At 43.0% G+C, this 13608-nt stretch overlaps 1 pseudogene; it reads right to left on the reverse strand.

The window, feature by feature from the left end:
• LOC103728998 overlaps nucleotides 1–13075 on the reverse strand; it is a 45126-nt pseudogene extending 32051 nt beyond the window's left edge.
• Nucleotides 13076–13608: the final 533 nt, after the last annotated feature.

The raw sequence follows: 13608 nt of genomic DNA on the forward strand, positions 1-13608 counted from the left end.
GTGTGGGGCCATCCACTGGAGCATGGTCAATCTACCCCAAAACTTTTGTTACAAGTCCCTTTGTAGATGTTGTAGAATCTTTTGCCCATTTGTTCTAAGCCTCAAGAAGATTAAAATCTGAGTAAGATGGCTCCAACTTCAATCCCAGTGTTTGGGAGACTGAGGTAAAAGGTAGTAGATTTGAGGTCAGCCTGGGCCACAAAGTAGGTTCCAGGCTATACGGCCCCCCCCTCAAAAAAGAGTAAGACCTGAAATCCACACAACAATAATTGTGGGCGGTATGGAACTCAGAAGAGAAGACCAGACTCCTTAAAGAAAGGTCTTGGGATCTCCCTCTAAACACCGTGCATTTGCCAAAGCTTTGATTGCAAGCCGGCCTTCTTGTTTTCTCGTCCTCTATCAAGATTCAAACCCAGTGGGCCACCCACTGATACAAATCTGTAAATAGAGCAAATCCTTCCTTTGAATGCAGGTCCCAGGCTGGCTCGTTTATGAAAATGTTTGGGAGATGACAACATCACAGACCAGCTGAGACCAGAGTCTACCCTCTGTGAAGCCTGGAGGCTCGAGGTCTTTTGAGAAACAAAAAAAAAAAAAAAAAAAAAAAAAAAAAGGAAAGCAGGGAAAGTTACAGAACAGAAGATCTGTGGTATGGAATGTAGATTCCCTAACGGGCCCCATCCCTCGGTGTGCGCATGTGTGTGAGCGTTGGTGGTAGGGGATGCCGATTCCAGAGCTCTGCGTCTCCCGGAAAACAGAGTTAAAAATGTGCGTACGTGCGTGTGTGGATGTGTGTGTGTACTTACTGTCTCATTTCATTTCTTTATTTTTTCATCTTTTGAGAGACAGGCTCTTGACGTATGGCTCAGGCTAGTCTTGAACTTGGAGCTTCCTACCTCCACCTCCCACTGGCTGGGATAACAGGACTTACTTCTTTCTCTAATGGAATGGATCCTTTCTGCTCTCCTCTAATTTTTTTTTTTGAGTCAGTGTCTCATGTAGTCCAGGCAGGCCTCAAACTTACTATGTAGCCAGGGATGACCTTGATCCTCTTGCCTCCACCTCCAAAGTGCTGTGATTGCAGGTGTGCACCACCCTAACCACTTTATATGGTGCTGGGGATCAAAACCAGGGCAAGCACTCTATGAACTGAGCAACATCAAATTGTTCTGATTCAATTTTCTTTTTGTCTGTTTCCCAATTTTATTTTTCCTGTAATTTTGTGAAGCACCTTCCTTCTAGCTGTTTCTCTCTTGCTACTCACTCTCCCCAGTGCCTGGAATTCTTGAACTCAACCCAGACCATGGCCAGAAGCACCTGTCATTTTCTATGTCACATTTCCACAACTCCTGGAGCTCATGCATGCCCAGGTGGTGAATATGTGTGCCCAGGTGCTGAATTTTCTTCTGGGCTCTGAACTCACATTTTAATATCTCTTTGTGAAACAGGAAAGGCTATCTGACCAGTCTTTAGTAAGCTGGTAGTGTCAAAGAACTTAGTGACTAGTCCCTGGTGAGGGGCTTGTGTTAGAGAGATAAGTGAGCCACTATCTTCCCTTCTACAACTCAGACTGATCTGCATTCTCTTTCCCTGGTGGTTGCTACAGGAATTCCCAGAATTTCTAAGACAGAACTTGCTGTGGTTTGAACCTAAAATGTCCTCCACAGGCTCATGTTTTGAATAGCTCCCAGTTAGTGGCATTACTTTGAGAGGTTCTGGAAATGTGAGGAAGTAGGGTGTACCTGGAGGCAGTAGGTCACTAGGGACAGGTCATTTGGGATGTGTTACTCCTGATTGCTTCCTGTCTCTGTTTCCTGTACACCATAATGTGAACAGTTGTTCTTTACCACGCGTTCCTGCTATCATGAAGTTCTGCTCCAACACATCAGGCCAAGAGATCATGGAACACACCCTCAGAAATCTTGAGCCATGAGCCAGACTAAATAATACCTCCCTTAAGTTGTTTTGGTCAGGTATCTGGTCATAGCTTTGCAAAAGTAACTTATATGTCAGGTGTGGTGGCATATGCCTTTAGTCCCAACACTTAGGAGGCAGAGGCAGGTGGATCTCTGTGAGTTCAAGGCCAACCTGGTCTACATAGTGAGTTTCAAGCTACCTCGAGCTACAGGGAGACCCTGTCTCAAAAAGATAAATAAAAAATAAATAAATAAATAAATCAACATATGTAAGTGAAGCTTTATGGGGCTGGAGAGATGGCTCAGGAGTTAAGAGCACTGTCTGTTCTTGCAGAGGACCCAGATTTAGTTTCCAACACCCATGGTGGTCAACAACTCTGTGTAACTCTAGTTCCAGGGGATCAGATACCCTCCTCTGGCCTCTATAGGCATTGCATGACACAGGTGTACTTACATACATGCAGGTAAAACACTTTACACATTTAAAATATAATTAAAAAAAATAAGCTATATGTGGTGGCACACATCTTTAATCCCAGTACTTGAGAGGCAGAGGCAGGTGGATCTCTGTGAGTTCAAGGCCAACTTGTTCTACCTAGTGGTTTTCAGGCCAGCTGGGACTACAGGGAGACCCTGTCTCAAAAAGACCAAAACAATTTTTTTTGAATAAGTGAAGCTTTATTTTATTATTTTATCTTCTGACAGGGCATCCATCCATCCATCCATCCATCCATCCATCCATCCATCCACCCATGAAACACTGTGTAGCGCCAAATGGTCTCAAAACTCACAATCCTCCTGCCTCTACCTCCCAAGCATTAGAAACAATTTTTCCAATATGCCCCAGCTACAGAAACTAGGGAAGTCACCAGGTCAGGGATATGAGCATCTGTAGAAAAGAAATATAAACTAATAGCCATATGAATGTCTTTTCCATGTTCCACCTTCAGCCCCTTTGAAGCCCACACCAATCCTCTATGTTTCTGTAGCACTTATCTCAGTATTTCAGGAAAGGTGGGAGTCTTAGCACTGTGGTGAAGTCCTCTGGAGTGAGACTAGGTTTGGATTTCATCAAAATACCCTGTGCAAAGCTCATTTACCTCAAATGAAAATAGTTACAATAGTACTCATTGTTAAACTGGGTTATCCAAGGCCAGAGCTTGGCATTGTGTCTAGGCTAAGTGTTCAAGCTGGTATTATCTTTCTCCACTCTGAGAAGTCCCGAGCTCAAAAGGAGTTAGCAGAGAGGTCCGTATGTACACAGATCCCCTCTTCCGTGGAAGGCTAAGACTCTCAACCACAAATCAATGCTCAACCACAGCCATGTTACCTGGACTGAGCCCTTCTCACTCTTCCCACTGCTCAGTAGGCCAGGAGCTACTTCAAAGGAAAGTGAGAAAAAGTCTCTTCCTGTTATGATCGCTGTTTCTCCATTATATCTGCCACTATTTTAAAGGAATCAACCCAAAATAATAGTCATTTTTATTTACCCATGACTCTGTGGGTCAGTGATTTGGTTCTGGCTCATTTGAATGGTTCTACTGGTATTGCCTAGGTCAGCTGGTGGGGAGTGACTTCACTAGTGTGTCTGGCAGTCGGTGCTGTTGGTTAGGCTAGCTGCTGACTTCTCATTCTCATGGAGGCTAGCCTGAGCTTTTTATGGGTGGCAATAACCAAGGAGACCAGAGCAGACACTAAGGCCAGCTCTGCAGTGTCTGTATCCACTGAAGCCTGCTCTGATTCAAGGTGTGGGTAAAGAGGTTCCACCTCCCAGTGGAGAACACAGCAAAGGTATCCTGTGAAGAAATATGCATGCAGGGCTAGGAGAAGTTATTGATTCAATCTTGGCAAGTCGTCTATGTAAGTCCACCTCTACCCATGATAAATCACATCCCTCCTTCATGAGAAATATGAATCTCCTCTTTAAGGTATCAGATTTGATGTCCAAGATACAGTCGTCACAATTAGTTCCAGATATGAATAAGGCCTCTCTGACACAGTGGAAAAACACTACATACAGTGGATTTAGGAACAGAATGGTACAAACAACTTATATTTGATCTCACAGGAATCTGCATATTCTGCCCCTAAACATAACATGGCAAAAGAAGAATCAGACAACCACTGTAGACATTCCTATTCAGAAAAGGGAAGAACTGCAGATACTCAGCACTTATCGGTACAAGACAGTGCTGAAATCCAGCTGGGCACATGTGTCCAAGTTCCTCTCTAAGGGGAGGGTTATGGGTTGGATCAATGTTCCTCAGAGACCCATTTGTTAAAAGCTTAGCTTCCAGCTTGACACTATTGGGAGATGGGAACCTTTAGAAAGTGAGGTTGCAGGCTAGAGAGATGATTCAATAATTAAGAGTGTTTGCTGTTCTTACAGAGGCCCAAGTTTGGTTCTCAACAGCCATGTTGGGAGGCTCACAACTGCCTGTAACTCCAGCTCCAAGGAATCCATTGTCCCCTTCTGGCCTCTGAAGGCACCTGCATATACTTGCACATACACAAACACAAATAAAAATACACCTGGTGTAGTAGCCCATGCCTTAGATCCCAGCACTCAGGAAACAAAGGCTGGCAGATCTCTGTGAGTTTGAGGCCAGCCTGGTCTACATAGTGAGTTCCAGCCCAGCTGGGGCTACAGGGAGACCCTGTCTCAAGAAAAAAAAAAAAAAAAAAAAAAAAAAAAACCCAAAAACCCCAACCAAGTAAATAAGTAAATAAACAAATAAACATTTAGAAAGTGGGGCTAAGTGGAGAAAGGGTCATTAGGAACAAACCCTTTGAAGGAAAATGGCAACCCAACCCCTTCCCCTGCCTCAGCTTCCTGGACAGTGGCTTCATTCCACCATCCATTCCTATGTGTCTGTGCCACTTCTGGTCCAAAGTGACAAAACCAAGAGACCATGGACCAAAACCTCTGGAGTCATTAGCTGAAGTAAGTCTTTCTTCCTCACAAGCTGATTTATCTCAGGTATTGTCACAGTGATGGAAAGCTGACCAATAGAGGCAACCAGTGTTCCTTGATGAGGGGCCATTCTTGCTCCCTGGAATTGGTTCCTTTGTCCATTGTCCTTAACATTTTGTTCTGCCTTCTTGGCTCTCAGCTCCACCATCTGAGATGTTATGTCCTTTCCTCTAAAAATTGCCCAGGCTTCAACTGAGCACCTTTTTCAACTTTCCCTCTGCCCATATAAAGCTAGGGACCTAGAAGCGTCTTGGCATCTGAAACTAACTCTGACCTTTTAGTTCAATATAGTACGCCTCCTTTAAAAACTGAATTTCAGCTGATTTGGTGGGTTATACCTGCACCTCTAGCATTTAGGAGGTGGTAGAGACAGATTAGGAGTTCAAGGCCATCCTCCACTGTATAATGAGTTTGAGACCAATCTAGGTTATAGGAAACCCTGCTTAAAGAAAAAAAAAAATCTAACAAAACAACTTGGTTTATGTTATTTATAGCAACATCCCACTTCTGTACTAATTTCTATATTACTTGTATATTACTATATAACAAGCCTTCTCAAAATGTGCCACTTCAGAATTGTGTGGGTCAGCGATTCAGTTGGTCTCAGCTACTGACTAGTAGGCCAGTACCTAGGGTCACTGGTTTGAGTGCAATCGGGAGGCAGGTAGGCAGGACTGGCTGGCTTTATGGCCTCTCTCATGTGCCAGGGATCAGTGTAGGCTACCACTGGGTTCTTCTGTCCAATTACTCTCTCATCTTCCAAGAAGCTAACCTGGGCTTCATCAGAGTACAAGGTGGGATTTGGAGGGCATCTCGGGACCAAGGCTCAGAAATGATTCAATGTCTGTTGGTTGAAGCAAGTCATAAACCCTAGATCCAAGGGGTCAGAAAATAGACTTTACAGGCTAGGTGTGGTGGTGCATGCCTTTGATCCCAGTACTTGGAGGCAGGGGGATCTCTGTGGCATGGAGGCCAACCTGACCTGCATAGTGAATTCTAGACCATCTGTAGCTATAGGGAGATCCTGTCTCAAAAATTTTAAAATAGGGGCTGGAGAGATGGCTCAGCAGTTAAGAGCACTGGCTGCTCTTGCAGAGGACCCGGGTTCAATTCCCAGCACCCACATGGCAGCTAACTAATAACCATCCGTAACTCCAACAACATCTTCTTGACCTCCATGGGCATTGCATGACATAGGTACATTTACTTACATGCAAACAATATACTCATACACAAAAAATAATAAATAAAAATAGAAAAATGAAAAGAAAGAAAGTAGACTTCACTTCTAAATGGGAGGTGTGGCCAAGTCATCCTCTCGAGAATTGTCCCTACCACTGCTTTTGCAAACCACCTTTCATAACCATAGTCTTGGATATAATGTTCAAAGTCCATCCATTCTTCCACACTTCTGTCACATAAAATACTACTCTTTCTTATATTCTCCCAGGTTATTTTGGAGGGGAGGTGGTATGGGTGTTGGGAAATGAATCAGGGCTTTGTACATGCTAATCATGTGCTCTAGCACTCTACACCCCTGTTCCTCCAACATTTTTTATTGTGGCAAAATACATATAATATAAAACTTACCACAACTCCTCATATTTGCAGATTCTTCCATCCCACCTTCCTTTTCAGTTACTCCTGCTTTGCGTAGGCTGAAAGTATGCAGACCTAACTTACAGCCCAATCCCGTCTCTCCCTATTCCCCACCTTTCTCACAAAAAGCCAATAAAAAGGTGAGGCCTCGCTGTAGTAAATTCTCTAGTACATACTTCTGTCTATTTTCTATATAATTCTAGACGCACAAGTCACTGTTTAACTTCCCAGGGATTATATTTTACTGTCTTGATGTCTTAGTCATTTCCAGCATCCTGGGATCAAAGTTGGGAGTAGGTAAAGAATTATTATCCTTGCCATACTGCTGAGGTCGGGGCTTAGTCAGGAAGAAAGCCAGTCACTTTTAGTCCCTGCTGTCTCTCCCATTTGAGTGAATAAGTGTGTTTAAGAACTGCATCAGCATTTTGTGGGTATTCTGATAACTACAAAGTTGACCAGTCAAATGATGTTTAGAAAAGCTGATTTGTGATATGAAGCTACTTTGTCAAGGAATAAAAAATAAATTTGGGGCTGGAGAGATGGCTCAGCAGTTAAGAACACTGGTTGTTCTTGCAGAAGACCCAGGTTCGAATCCTAGCACCCACATGGCCGCTAGCAACTGTCTGTAACTCCAGTCCCAGGGGATCCGACAGCCTCTTCTGACCTCCGCCTGCTTTGTATGACACGGGTGCACTTACCTACATGCAGGCAATGCATGCATACACATAAAATAAAAAAATGAAAAATAAATAAATTTGATGCCGGGCATTATGAAACATACCTTGAATCCTAGCACTTGGGAGGCAGAGGCAGGTAGCTCTCCATGAGACTAAGGTCAGCTTGGTCTACATAGCGAATTCTGGGTCAGCTGGGGCTACAGCTCAAAACCAAAAACCCACCAATGAATGAATGAATAAATAAATAAATAAATAATTCGACATGATAATTAAAAATAAAATATTTAGAAGAAAATCATCAGAGAGAGAGAGAGAGAGAGAGAGAGAGAGAGAGAAGAAGAGAGGAGTTTTTGTATGATGTGTGTGAATGTGGATGTAGGTGCACCTGTGCTGCATCGAGATGTGGTCAGAGGACAACCTCTGGTGTTGGTCCTCCTGGCTTGAGACAGGGTCTCTTATTGTTTGTCACCGAATAATAAGCCAAGCTAGCTGATCCGAAAGCTTCCAGGGACTCTCCTGTTTCTGCCTCTCATCTCCTGTAGGAGTACTGGAATTACAGATGCACTGCCACATCTGGCCTCTCATTAGCATGGCAAGCTCTCCACCTACACAGCCCCAAGAAATCACCTTCTGGGGTGGGGAATGTAGCTCAGTTGATAGAGTGCTTGCCCAGCATTCATGAAGCCCTGGGTTCAATCCTCAGCACCACATAAACCAGGTGTGGTGGCACACATCTGTAATCTTGGTGTTGGGGGAGTGGAGCAGGAAGTTTGGAAATTCAATGTCATCTTCAGCTACATAGTGAGTTCCAGGCCAGCCTAGGTTACGTGAACCCAGGACTCACAAAAACAGATCAAATTGAAACAAAGGAAGAAGCAAATGAAGAAAACTATCTTTTGTAAAATTGAATGATTCTATGGCCTAGAAGAATAGTTCAGTATTAGAACGCTTGCCTAAGATGTCCTGGTTTTGATATTTCTATTCATGATTTAAAAAAAATGTTGTGTGTGTACGTATGTATATATGTGTATATATACATGTGTATGCATATGGGTATATATGTGTGTGTATGGGTGTATGTGTATATATATATATGCATATGTGCACTCATGTGTACATGCTATAGCACTCGTGGACGTGGAGGGACAGCCGTTCTTTCCTTCTACCATATGTGCTCTGGTGATCGAATTCAGGCTTGGCAGCAAGCGTTCATCCACTGAACTGTCTTACAGGCCCTCACCTTCTGTTAAGAACTAAGGTGGATTTCTGTAAGATTGAAGCCAGCTTGGTCTACATAGCGAGTTCCAGGGGCTACAGAGAGATCCTGTCTCAGAAAACAGCACAACAACAAAATCCCACAAATGAACACAAAGAGCCAACTTGGAAGCCAGGTATAGTAATGCTACTCTGTAAAATCCCAGCACTTTGGAGGTGAAGGCAGGAGGGTAAGAACTCAAGTTTATCCTTGTGACTTAGAAAGTTCAAAACCAGTCTGGGCTACTAAAGACCCTGCCACAAACAAACAAACAAACAAACAAACAAACAAACAAATGACAAACAAGAACTAGCTGGGGACTGGTTGTGGTGGTGGAGATGTCTAATCCCAGTACTCCAGAGGCTAAGGCAAGATGATGGGAAGTTCCAGGCCTGGGCTGAGATGTGACTCAGAGATGGAGCTCTTGTGTCTGCATTCAGGGGTTAGGATGGGGATATATAATTGTTGTGATAATTATAAAACTTCATCTATAGTAGATAACATTTTGAGAATCTCCCGAGGAAAGAACTCCTGTTATTCCTTTCCCCAGACTTCCTTACTTTCCCATGGGAGACTATGTCCTTCTGTGTCTAAGCTCTGGAGCTTTGGAGGGAGGTAAATATGTCATGCTAAGCTCTGCGCTTTGAGAATCTGTAAAATGGTGTGGGGTTAGTGTGAGGGTTGGAATGGACAGAAGTGGAGCACTTAGCAGTTGGATCAATAAAATGATTATTTTTATTAGTAGTATATTAATGTTCACTTCAGCCCTCACCATGCTAGCCAAACCTAGTCTCTGTGAATATAGATCTTTTATGACTCTTCTTTCAGGGTTCTAGAATAATCATGTATGACATTCAGCAAGTGATGGGTGCTGATAATATAATGGTGATTCATGTTAAATTTTTTGAAAGTTTTTGGAGGATCAAAGAAATAAGAACAAAAGATCCCGGGGCTGGAGAGATGACTCAGCATGTTAGAGCTACTTCTTGCTCTTCCAGAGGACCCAAGTTCGGTTCCCAGTACCCACATGTCAGCCTGCAACCACCTTTAACTCCAGCTCCAGGGGATCTGATGCCTTTGGCCTCTTCGGGCACCTGTGCTCATGCGAGGCACACAATAATAAAATAAACAAATCTTTAAAAGTTTTTAAAACTTTAAGAATTTTAATTTATTCATTTATTTATTTGTGTCTGTGTATGAGTGTGCATGCCACAGTACATGTGTGGAGGTCAGAGGACAACATATAGGGGTCTGTTTCCTTCTACCATGCTGGTGCTTTGGATTAAACTCAGGTCATCAGGCTTGGTGGAAGGAGAAAACAGACTCCTGCAAGCTGTCCTCTGATTAACATGTGTGTTGCACACAGTGTGTGCACACAGCATGTACATGCCCCTCCCCCAAAGTAAATGTAATTAAAAAAATATTTTAACCAAACAAACCAAAACAAAACACTTCCTGGGGAGTGATCTGTGTGGGTGGTGGTTATATGGCGACATAAGCACTCAAAATGGCAAGGGACCTGTGTCATTTTGCCTCACAGTGGTACTATAGGGCTTGATTCCTGAAAGCCATTTGCTGCTTTATGTTCTTGTTTTATTTTTGTGGCTTACTACGAATTCCAAATGATTAAGCTGTGCCTACAGAAATCCCAGTCATTCAGATCAGCATTAGGCAAGCTCATCTGACTTCTGTTCTCCTGGAATGTGTAGGTGACACACATGAAGGGGTGCTGCTGTCAGGTTACAAGAGTCAGCTACATTCCAATCTCCTCCCTGAGATCTGGCTCAACTCTGGGTTGAATTCTTCTACACAAAAGTAAGGCATGTTCAAAAGGCCAATGTCTGGGATTTCATTTTGAGTTTTGCTTTTAACCTTGAAGAGCTGAGAAGGTATTATGATTATTATTATGATTATTATTATTATTGGTCTTTTTGAGACAGGGTCTCCCTGTAGCCCCAACTGGCCTGGAACTCACTATGTAAACAGGCTGGCCTTGAACTCACAGAGATCTGCCTGCCTCTGCCTCCCAAGTGCTGGGATTAAAGGTGTGTGCCACCATGCCCAGCTATACAATACAGTAATTAATTTTAAAATGGTGGGCCAGAGGGATGGCTCAATAGGTAAAGGTGCTTGTCATCAAGCCTGATGATCTGAGTTACATCTCTGAGACTGTCTTGGTAGAGAGAACCGACTTCCAAAGGTTGTCCTCTGACCTCCCGACATGTGCCTTACACATACACACACACCCACAACCTCACTCCACACGCAGAGGCAGGTGGATCTCTGAGTTCAAGGCCAACCTGGTCTACATAGTGAGTTCCAGGACAGCTGGGGCTACAGGGAGATGCTGTTTCAAAAAGACCAAAAAATAAAAATAAATAAAAAATAAAATAAATGGGGACTGGAGAGACGACTTAGCTGTTAAGAGCTAGCGGCTCCTGCAGAGGACTTGGGTTTGGTTCCCACCACCCATGTGGTGGCTAATGACCATCCGAAACTCCAGCACCAGGGGAACCAATGCTCTTTTCTGACTTCCAAGGGCACTGCACAACATGGGTGCACAAAAAAGACAGGTTCTTGCTATTTAGACCAAGCTGGCCTCAAACTCATGATCCTCCTGCCTCCACCTCTCCAGTGATGGGATGCAGGCATATATTGTCATATCTGGTATATGATCACCTTTTTTTTTTTGTCTTATCATGCCTTTTAAAAAACATATTTTATTATTTTTATTTTATGTGTATGAGTGTATTGCCTGCACGTATGTGAGTGCACCCGGGTCATGCAATGCCCCGGAGGTCAGAAGAGGGTGTCAGATTCCCCTGGAACTGGAGTTAAGGACGGTTCATAGCTACCATGTAGGTGCTGGGAATGGAGCCCGGGTCCTCTGCAAGACCAGTCAGTGCTCTTAACTGCTGAGCCATCTCTCCAGCCCTATCATGACTTTTTAAATTAATGAATTGAGATTTGAGCTTTCAGTGACTCCTAAGGTGTGCTGCTGCTCAGTGTCAGCCCACTGTGAAGTCATGGCAGTCCCAGCTGTTAGGCTGCGTGGGTGGGTTGACCAGTTCTGTCTATCCAGTACCAAGTCTACCTGGGGTCTGCCCCCAGCCTCAGATCGTTGGTTCCACTCTCTGTTGCAAACATCCTGCTGCCTCATTTAAGATGCTAACTTTTGTTTAGTTTTAATATATATGCTTTGATCAGATTAGTTTCAAGAACAAATAACACATTAGAAAAAAATTACTTTAAAATAGTTGCATTTATATTCCACAGTTTTGTCAAATATGGGTTTTCTTATAAATTTTCTACAGGATGTTTTAAAACAATTTCTTCACATTGTATGTTGACTGTGTACTCTGGGAAATTCAGGGAAATAGTTCTTTAATAGCTTAAACTGCACTGATGGAATGGCAGGTGATCACATCTAGTCCATGTGGATTCTTCTTTTTTAATATTTCATTTATTTTTACTTCATGTGTATGAGTGTTTTGCCTACATGTATGTAAGTGAGGAGGTGCTGGATCCCCTGGAACTGGAGCTAAGGACTAGTGTTAGCTGCCATGAGGGTGCTGGGAACTGAACTCAGGTCCTCTGGAAGAGCAGCCAGTGCTCTTAACTGCTGAGCCATCTCTCCAGGACCTCCATGTGGGATTCTAACATAACACTGGGTGAGTTTTCTGACGTGGATCATCCCTTTGATCTGAAGGCAATGAATTTATCTGTTAAAAGAAGGCATTGTAGATTTGGATAACGGTTCTCTGCATCTTTTCTGTGTTACCTCCCAAATTAATGCGGAATCTTGGGACTCTGGAATTAGATACCAAAATGTTCTTTTGAAGCTTAGAAATGCCTTTTTAAAGAAAAAAATCTCTATATCTATCTATCTATCTATCTATCTATCTATCTATCATCTCTCTATTGATATAAAATTTTTTCTTTTCTTTTTTTTTTCTTTTCTTTAAGATAAACTGAAGAGATATCTCTGATGAGTTTTGGTCTTTGGTCTGGAACTCGCTATATAGACCAGACCAGGCTGGCCTCAAACTCACAGAGATCTGCCTGCCTCTGCCTTCCAAGTGCTGGGATTAAAGGCTTGCGACACCATGCCCGGCGAAACATCTTCTTTCACTGGTGCTCTTGCCCTTAATTCTGTTTCAGTGTAGTCATTTCTTCTCTAATAGCCAACTCTAGTAGATTCCTGACCTTGATAGGTGAAGGTAATTAGCACAGCTGTTACACCCGCTGCATCTGCATCTGGAATAAATCCTGAATTAGGTGCATGACCCTGAAGTACAACAAACCTCTACATTCCTGTAGGAACAGGCCCCACTAAAACAGCCCAAAACATGATCCCAGCCTTCACTTTCTCCTGCAGAGAACTTTCCATTCCGAGTCTTCAGATAAGTTCTTAATGCAACCAAAGGTGATCTCAGACTGAAATGGGTTGCAGAAAAGCAGCAAGTTATCCAGCACCATTACATTGTTCACTGGAATCTTTGCCCTATTTTGAAAAAAACACAACGGGGCTGGGGCTGGCCCCGCAGAGTCCAGCAAGCAGTCTCTTGACTGTACAGATCCCTGACCCGTCCTGGCTCCACTTTTTCCCCCTTTTTACTTACATGCAGCGCTCCACAGTGTTTTTAGCTTTCATATTTCTGAGATTACCATTTAATAGTCTATCTTCCAGGGCTGGAGAGATGGCTCAGCTGTTAAGAGCACTGGCAGCTCTTGCAGAAGACCTGGGTTCAATTCCTAGCACCCACATGGCGGCTAACAACCATCCATAGTTCCAGTTTCAGGGGATCTGACGCCCTCTTCTGACCTCTTTGGGCATTGTATGACACAGGCGCACTTACACACATTGCAGGCAATATACTCTTACACATAAAATAATAAATAAAATACTAAAATAATACTAATAAATAAAATACTAAATAAAATACTAAAAATTAATAAATAAAACATTAAAAAATATTCTATGTGCTTGCTTTCCTGTGTGTGAACTTGAGGACACGCACTGTCTCCATCTTTGTGTCACTAATATGGATTGTAGTGTCTGACACATATGGGTACTAATATCTGTCAATGAATAAATAAGCAAAAAACGTCACTTAAGCAGATTCCAAAATGTATATTCATCAAATACTTAATTTTTGTATCTAAATAGCTAGTGTAAATTGGATG

The sequence above is a fragment of the Nannospalax galili genome, unplaced genomic scaffold, assembly GCF_000622305.1.
Source record: "Nannospalax galili isolate Female #2095 unplaced genomic scaffold, S.galili_v1.0 scaffold511, whole genome shotgun sequence".
NCBI lineage: Eukaryota > Metazoa > Chordata > Mammalia > Rodentia > Spalacidae > Nannospalax > Nannospalax galili.